Source organism: Diadema antillarum, unplaced genomic scaffold (assembly GCF_040938485.1).
Source record: "Diadema antillarum isolate AM-2024a unplaced genomic scaffold, OU_Dant_1.0 scf00000057, whole genome shotgun sequence".
NCBI lineage: Eukaryota > Metazoa > Echinodermata > Echinoidea > Diadematoida > Diadematidae > Diadema > Diadema antillarum.
This window is the reverse complement of record NW_027270946.1, coordinates 4,968,348-4,976,465: the sequence shown is the minus strand read 5'-3', so window position 1 is coordinate 4,976,465 and position 8,118 is coordinate 4,968,348. Positions and strand designations below refer to the sequence as shown.

At 37.3% G+C, this 8,118-nt stretch overlaps 1 long non-coding RNA gene across 1 annotated transcript; it reads left to right on the top strand.

Moving 5' to 3' along the window:
• Positions 1 to 1,718: 1,718 nt before the first annotated feature.
• Positions 1,719 to 6,607, top strand: LOC139715867 (uncharacterized). The gene is made up of 4 exons (XR_011709866.1): positions 1,719 to 1,919; positions 3,389 to 3,657; positions 4,738 to 4,830; positions 5,409 to 6,607. It is a non-coding gene; the product is annotated as an uncharacterized lncRNA (long non-coding RNA).
• The last annotated feature ends 1,511 nt before the right edge of the window (positions 6,608 to 8,118 follow it).

Sequence of the window (8,118 nt, the reverse complement as noted above, 5' to 3'; positions counted from 1 at the left end):
TGTTTGCTTTTACTTTCGAAAGTAAATAGCAATAACATTCGGCTAAGGAAGATGCTAAAATAAATGTCAGATGATTGCTCTTGTATACGTTCGGAAGTGAATAGCATGTTATATTCTGCTCCATACGATGCTAAGATGAATGTCGGATATTTGCTATTACATTTCGAAATGAATAACAGTAACTTTCAGCTGCGTTTGATGGTAAAATATTTAAAGGACATAAGGATTGAGAGAATGCAGCAATATTAGTAGCAGAAAACATCAGTGAAAGTTTGAGGAAAATTGGACAATCTGTTCAAAAGTTACGAATATTTTAAGTATCTGCGCAGTCACTGCTGGAAGAGAAGACTACTACAGTGTATGATGTCACATGCGTACAACTATATAAGGAAAATAAAAAGAGAATTTCACAAAACTTTACTTTATTAATAAAGTGCACATTTCTTCGACTTGCTGCTGACGTATGTTAAGGGTAAACTATTCCCCCTGCCTTCTGAAAGAGAGAAGTGGAGTGTTCTTTTGTTATGCAAAAAAATTGAATATGTTGAATTTTCTTTATTCTTTCTTTATATCGTTGTACTCATGTGACATCACAAGCCATGGTATACTCTTTTCATCCAGCCGTGACTGAGCAGAAACTTCAAAAATTCATAACTTTTTAACGGATTGTCCGATTTTGCTCAAACTCTCACTGATGTGTTCTACTAATATTGCTGCGTTCACTCAACCCACATGTCTATGAAGGTGAACTTGTCTGCATTGACGTTCAAAAATGAAAAACAGTAAAATTCGGCTCCGTACAATGCTAAATTGTCAGGTAATTCATTTCACTTTCGGAAGTGGACAGCAATAACATTCGACTCCGTACGATAATAAAACAAGTGTTGGATGTTTGCTTTTTTAATTCTAAAATGAATAACGGTAATATTCTGCTCCGTACGATGCTAAAATGAATAACAGATTATTGCTTTTACATTTGGAAATGATTAACGGTATCAATCGGCTCAGTTAGATGCTACAAAAAATCGGGGATGTTTGCTTTCACGTTCAGAAATGAATAAGGATAACATTCAGCTCCGTAACATGCGAAAATGAATGTCAGTTCTTTGCTTTTACATTTGAAAAAAAAAACAATTAATAGTAACATTCGGCTCCGTATGGTGTTAAAATACTAGTAAATGTTGGATAATTGCTTTTCAAAAATGAATAACGGTAACTTCCAGCTCTTTATAATGCCAAAACAGATGTCGGATGTTCACAAATGTCTGTAAATGCTCCCACTCTATCGTTTCAAACGTAAGTTTTGACCACCTAAATAGGCATCAACTTTTATAATAATCTATAAGCCTATTTGCTAAATCTTAGAACTCAGAATAACGGTAAGATGATTGAATTTTCTCTTCATTTATTTTAGACATGGGTACATGTATCACTTGAGTAATACTTAATATTTCATTTTCTATGTTCAGTAGGACCGATTTAGTATTTATCAATTATCTTTTTCTTGATTTTTTTTTCGGGCCACCAGATTTTACTTTCGGGCCACCAAAAAATAAAAATTAATGATTTTGGTGGCCCGATCGGGCCACCAAAAATAAAAGTTAGTGTCGAGCCCTGCCATAAGCACTTATACCAATTATAGTCCCCTTCGCTCTGCCATCCCCTGGCCGTGCGCGCCAAAATTAAAAAGCACAGCTCGTACGTTAACCGCCAGCGCGCGGTATGCGCAGCGCAGTGCCATTGTTCGAATTGTAACCGTTAGATGTCCCCAACGCAAGCGATCTAAGGACACGTCTCGAAAGATCGGAGATTGAATGCCAAATTTGGAGACTGGAAGTGGAAAGGTGAACTGCATAAAAGCATCTGTTCGCTGAAGAGGCCGGTTTCATCAAAGAACTAACAATTCCACGTCAAATTCGGTAAGAATTTATTTGATGCCTGTTCTCCATCCACTCGCACTCGGCAAATATTCTTTTTACTCCCACAGTCCCATATATGATTTTCTGTGTTAACCCTTTTGGTGCTTAACTGCGACCAGCAGCCCCATGCATACACTATGCGTATGGGCTGCTGGTCGCAGTTAGCCGCAGTTAGTGCTTAAATTGGTAACCAACATAGATGTGGGGGCAGTTTCTGTCAAAATGAAATCACATTCTGCAGTAATTTACAGTGCAACTGCAAGTTTATAAGCCCGCTTACGCAGAAATAATCGACTTAAGTGATCAAGATCGGTGTGTTGATTATGCAGGCTATACATACCGATGTAGCTCGTTAGCTGGTTAGAAGAAAATGCAACCTTAGATCAAAGGAAACAATATTCTAACTGGAATCGGCTCAGGACTGTGCTTGACAGGATTGTGCTTGTTAGGACTTGCAAGATTCTTCCTAAATTTTGCCGTAATAATCAAGATCTACTGTGGCATTACAAAATACAAAGACGGAACTTGCAACTACATTGTACATAAGTCATACATGTAACATGTGTAACTTAAACAGAAATCCAAGTTCAACATAATTAAGGCTTCACCAAAGGTTTATAGTACTGGCAGGATATTATTCATTGTCACAATTAATCTATTGTTGACACTGTCAATGACAATGTTACAATTCTTACAGACAAGGACAAGGTCAGAGCCCATGGCCCATATGGAACACGAAGCAGTCTAACCCATGCATATTAGTGTGTTACAGCCTGTGAGTATGAGGCTGTGTGTACTCAAGAAGATTGCATGTTCATATTCAGTTGTCAGTGATAATGATAAATGAGTGACATTGCGATTGCAAAATAAATAATATATCATGTTATCCTGCTACATGTATTTGTCTAAATGAAGCCTTTATAGTGTTCATTGTTAAAATCTATTTTAAAAATGAATTCTCTGTAACTTTGTTGTCATGCAAGTATGTGGTGATGTTTCGTGGATAAAAAGAAGGAACTGGAAACATAACACCCTAGAAATGTCGAATGCAAATTTAATACTAATTAAACATAATGCTACTACTATTTATGTGCAGAATACTGTCAAATTTGCATTTGGATTTTGGAGGAGGCCTATTGTCACATTGCTGATTCAAAATGTTTTCGTTAATATTGGTTTTCTATAAGAATTCTTGCAATCTGCATTGATTTATATAATGAAACTTTAGATAAGTACAATTCAACAATTTTGGATTGAACAATGTTAGACACTGCCTTCCAATGTTGATTGAGGCTTTTAAGAAATTTATAGAGAACACGCAACTTTATAAAAATACAGCACATGAAACAAATTTACTTTTGCTGATGTGGCAATTTAAATGCAGGAAGTGGCTTTTTTTTCAAAACTCATACTTTCCAGTGAAGTAATGAAATCGTTTTTGTCAATTTGTTTTAATTTCATATTTAAAGGTATGGCTGCTAGCAGTGAGCATGAAAAGTGCTTGTAGGAATGGAGGGCGACTGGAGGAGCCATGACATGAACTACACTTGTCGGCAACAAATGGGAGCTTCGTACGTGTACGTAGGGCAGAACTGATGCGAGACACATGTACCAGCCTGCCCTACCACTCATGTTGAGAAAGGCACATGTATGATGATGACCAATGCTCCCTCTGAGCCCCTGACCCTGAGTCCTGGAGGCTGGACATCATGGCTTGTTTGGGTTTTGTACATCACAGGTATGATACCACACGAGCACCCATAATTCATCACCATCAATTACAATTCCGAGGGCGGGGGGCAACTGCCATTGCAACGTGGACACCATGCTCGTTCATGAACTTTCAAAATGGACCCTAAATGAGTACCGGTAATGACCCTTCGATTTTTTCCACCGTATGAAGTATTCGTATTCAGATTTTCATGAGTTGTAAAATATATTCCCTGAACGCATATCGAGCTATTGAAAAGCGAACCCTTTTTTCAAAATTTCTGTGATTTTGATACCCTTTCCACTGTTCGCGCATGCATTGCCTGACCATGAAAAAAAAAAACCTTTTGCATGTTTTGTTGAATGAGCATGGTGTCCACCTTTCAGTGGCAGTTGCCCCCCCCCCCCCCCCCGAGAGGGACAATTTTACATGTTTAAAAAAAAAAAAAATCTATTGAGAACATATACAGTAATGACCGTGGTAGTACGTAATATAAGCATAAAATCGACATGCAAAATTTGCATTTGATTTGACCCTCAAGAGGCAAATAAGTGCACTTATGACTCTGTATTTTGCAATATGCTAGGATTCACATCATTTTCAGTGAAAGAGCATTTGAGTTCAATTAATATTCAACAAAAATATGTGCAGAATAGATTAATTCATTTTTTTTTTGTCATACATAATGTACAATGTATTCATATGATGGAAATGTGTTATGTGAAGCTTGCTTTCAACTTGCTTGATTTTCCCCACTTTTATACTCCAAAAAGTGTGCCTATAATTTGATTTAAAGAGACTGTAGATATGAATTTTAGACTGATATTTGTAATAGAAAATGTATTGTTTTCTGTAACTTGCTTTTTATTGCTTAATGAATACATGGATCTTTGAATCGTTAGTTTTTTTTTATTGAATAGAAAGGGAAAAATATAAGCCTCTAAAGCTTAATTCATCTTCCAATATTTCTTGGAAAGTGATCCATAGCCCATGAATCACTCTCCATTGCTCACAAGAAATATTGGTAGATGAATGGCACTTGTGTGCTGTCTTGTGTGGTCTCAGTCACAATTTGGATCACCTTTTTCACTTTTATCTCTGGCACAGAAAATCATGAAATAGCCACCAGGAGGTGTCAAAAGGCAACAGATTAGGTGTGGATTCCATGTTGGAGGCAACCATCAGCAATAGAAGAATCAGGTGATTATCACATTACTGATTCTAAAGCACAAAGATAGTTTTGGTAAATCTGAAAAGTTTTCACAAATTTCCTCTCCTTGCAAAGTCAGATCATTATGAAGAGTATTTAAGCCAATGAAAACATATACTTTTGTGTGAAGATTGTAGTAACTAGAGAGTACCAAGTCATCCATTTGGATGATCAGTTTGTCCTACCTTGATAGGATCAAATTCATTAACTGCATAATGGCATTTGAGGAATATTAAGAAAAAAAAATCCACCTTACTTTGAGAATTTTCCGTGCCTGATTTGAGCAATCAGTTTTTGCCTTTGCTCCACAACACTTGCCCGACTTTTACTTGCCCAGGGCAAGCGGGCACATGCTTACCTAGCACCTTGCCCTAGAAAATTAGCAATGATGGGTAAGAAGAGTAATGAATATGTTAACTTAGATGAGCATTAATTTTGTGACTCATGTTAAATTGACCCAAAACTCTTGTGTTGATACTCAGTATATGGCTAAGATGTAATTTATAGTAGCAAAAAGAAGTTCCACCAGTATTTCAAATCTTCATTTCACATCCCCTTCTTTTCCCAGCTCTCTAAGTCCAGCAACCAGCTGTGGCATCCCCAACATGACTGGTCATTTCAGGATCCAGAGCAAGCCCCGTAACAAAATTCGCAAGTAACAAGCTAGCTTTACTCAGCACCCTGTACTAGCTGTATCTTGTCTCCAAGGAAGCATCCAATGGAAATTACTACGTCAGTGTGGAATAAACAATTTTGCAAAAAGGCTGGAACAAAAGTCAACACCCACAACCTATTGTAGTTAGCACGTCTACTTGTGTGTGGTTTCCCAATAGGGAGTTTAAGATTTCAGTGAACATGCACGAGTGGACGGAGTCGAGATCATGTCTGCCTGCAACGAAAGGGCTACTGCGCATGTGCCTCACTCTCAACAGTACGTCGATGTGTTCACTCCTTACCCGCCAATTTCACGTCATCTCAGATGGGTGAACGTCGTCCACTGCACCATGTAAACGTAGCCTTAAATGACGCCATCGGTTCATGTCGACTACAACGTATGTCAAGGTGCAATCTTAACTCCTTAATATACAGTCAGTGAAATGCGGACTTCTACGCCTGTCATATGGCTCTCACACGCCACATCGCAGCAGGTATACAACCAACACAGAGCAGTTGAGACCACTTCTGTGCTCTTGCTTGCAGCAACTCAGCCGCTGCCCCGGCGAATTGCCAATGTTACAGTGTGAAAATTCGGACATCTACAGATTGTCAATCGTATGATAAGCTTTTTATGAGAGGCTTTCAAAATGTTTGATACACGTGGATATTTTATCAAGCCAAAAATTGGAAGTTTGTATCAGAGCTTTGGAAGGTGAAACAGTAACAGAGTATATCAGCAATAACATGAATTCTATGCTCAGTCTTGTGGAGAACCGCCATTTCATGTTCTGAAATTGTGGGTAATCACCCCCCTCCAGTGACATTGGGGGCAAGGGGGTATACAGTTTTTAAAATTATATTTTATTATTGTCTAAAGTAAGCATGGCTAGATTTTCCCTTTTCATTTTTAAAAAGCAGAAAATTCTGTAAAAACAAAAAACAAAGGAAAATAGGAAATGTGCAAAATTTGTACGAATTTGTGTCATGGATGTCAATTACATCATTTGGAAGATTTTTTTTTCTACAGAAAACCTGAAGGAGTTCTATTTTTCATTGATTTTAGATGAAATTCCAACTTTCCCTAAAATTCATAAGAAATGTGCATATTGAAATCCAAATGTTGAAAATACTGGTCTTTTTTTTTGAGGGGGTGGTTGAATTATTCTACTCTGTATGTGTAAATTTTCAGGTCTTTCAGTTGATTCTAGTAAGCAATATACTAGTTAGACCTTCAATCATGTGCTTGGAAACTGCTATGTTAATAGCAAAGTGTATTTTTAAAAATGTTTTCCTTTTTTCAAGATATAGAATGTATGTGTTTTTCTTGTGTTCATGATTGAATTATGTAAATATGTTTCTAATCAACTTGTGTGTATTTAATTTTTTGATGCAGTATTGTAGTCTTTGTCTTGTGTTAGTGATTGAGTGTTAGTTTATGAGGTGGTTTTGACAGGTGTAGTTGTAAGACAAGTATGCTCATTACACTGAGTACTGTAAATTATACATTAATATACTGTAACCATAGAACAATCTGTCTTTTTGATGCATTAATGCTGTCCCACTCATTTTACATGATAAATAGAATTTAAAATAAAACAATTATTGACACCGTAATGATATCACACAGACATCTTTGTGAACATTTATACATTTTAAAATGTTTTCAGAGTATTACGACTTATTCTGACCAGTAACACATCTTAATGAAGTCTTTTCATGACCAGTGACATGTCCAAAATATGCCGTAAAGGCGTCTTGTCATGACTTGTAACAGGTCTTAAATACATCTTAATGACGTCTTTTCATGCCCGTTTAAATGTGTGAATTATGTTTTAAACATGTCATACAATGTATTATGGTCAGTAACTGGTCTTAAAGACACCTTGTCATGACCAGTGACAGCTAAGAATTACGTCTTTAAGACGTCATATTATGGTCAGTTACTGGTCTTAATAACATCTCAAATACAGGGGAAACTCGGTATAACGAACACTGCTATAACGAGATATCGGTTATTACGAGGAAATTTTCCCGGTCCCATATTTCCTTCCACACAAGTCTATGTAAAATGCTACTCTTATAGCGAGATCGGCTATAACGAAATAACTGCTATAACGAGATAAATTTTGTGATTTCCAAACAAAGAAAAACATAGCCAATCAAACCTGATATAGCGAGGTAAAGCAAAATGTCTTCGGGTAAAGCTTTACTTCGCCTGTGCTATCATGTTCCGAGATTGTAAAGCTCGATGCGCCAAAAACTGTCTTGTACACACATATTTTCTTCAGTTCACTCTACAGCTAGCACCGCATGTTGTACGTGTATATGTGTGTGTGGGCGCACTGATACATGCAGAAAATGTGGCGGGACGGCCGTATACATGACATCATCATGACGTTTAGCAAGTGTGAGGCAATCTGATGCTGTGATTGGCTTTCTATGTAGGGAATTCCCCATCTTCACACACACGCAGTCATAATGTACATACAAAATGTGTCACACACACACACACACACAGCATTGTGCAGACCATATTCAAGCTTTCCACACACAACACACACCCATACCGTAACCACACACCAATCCACAGACGATCTTCACACAATCGTAAGCAGTTTAGA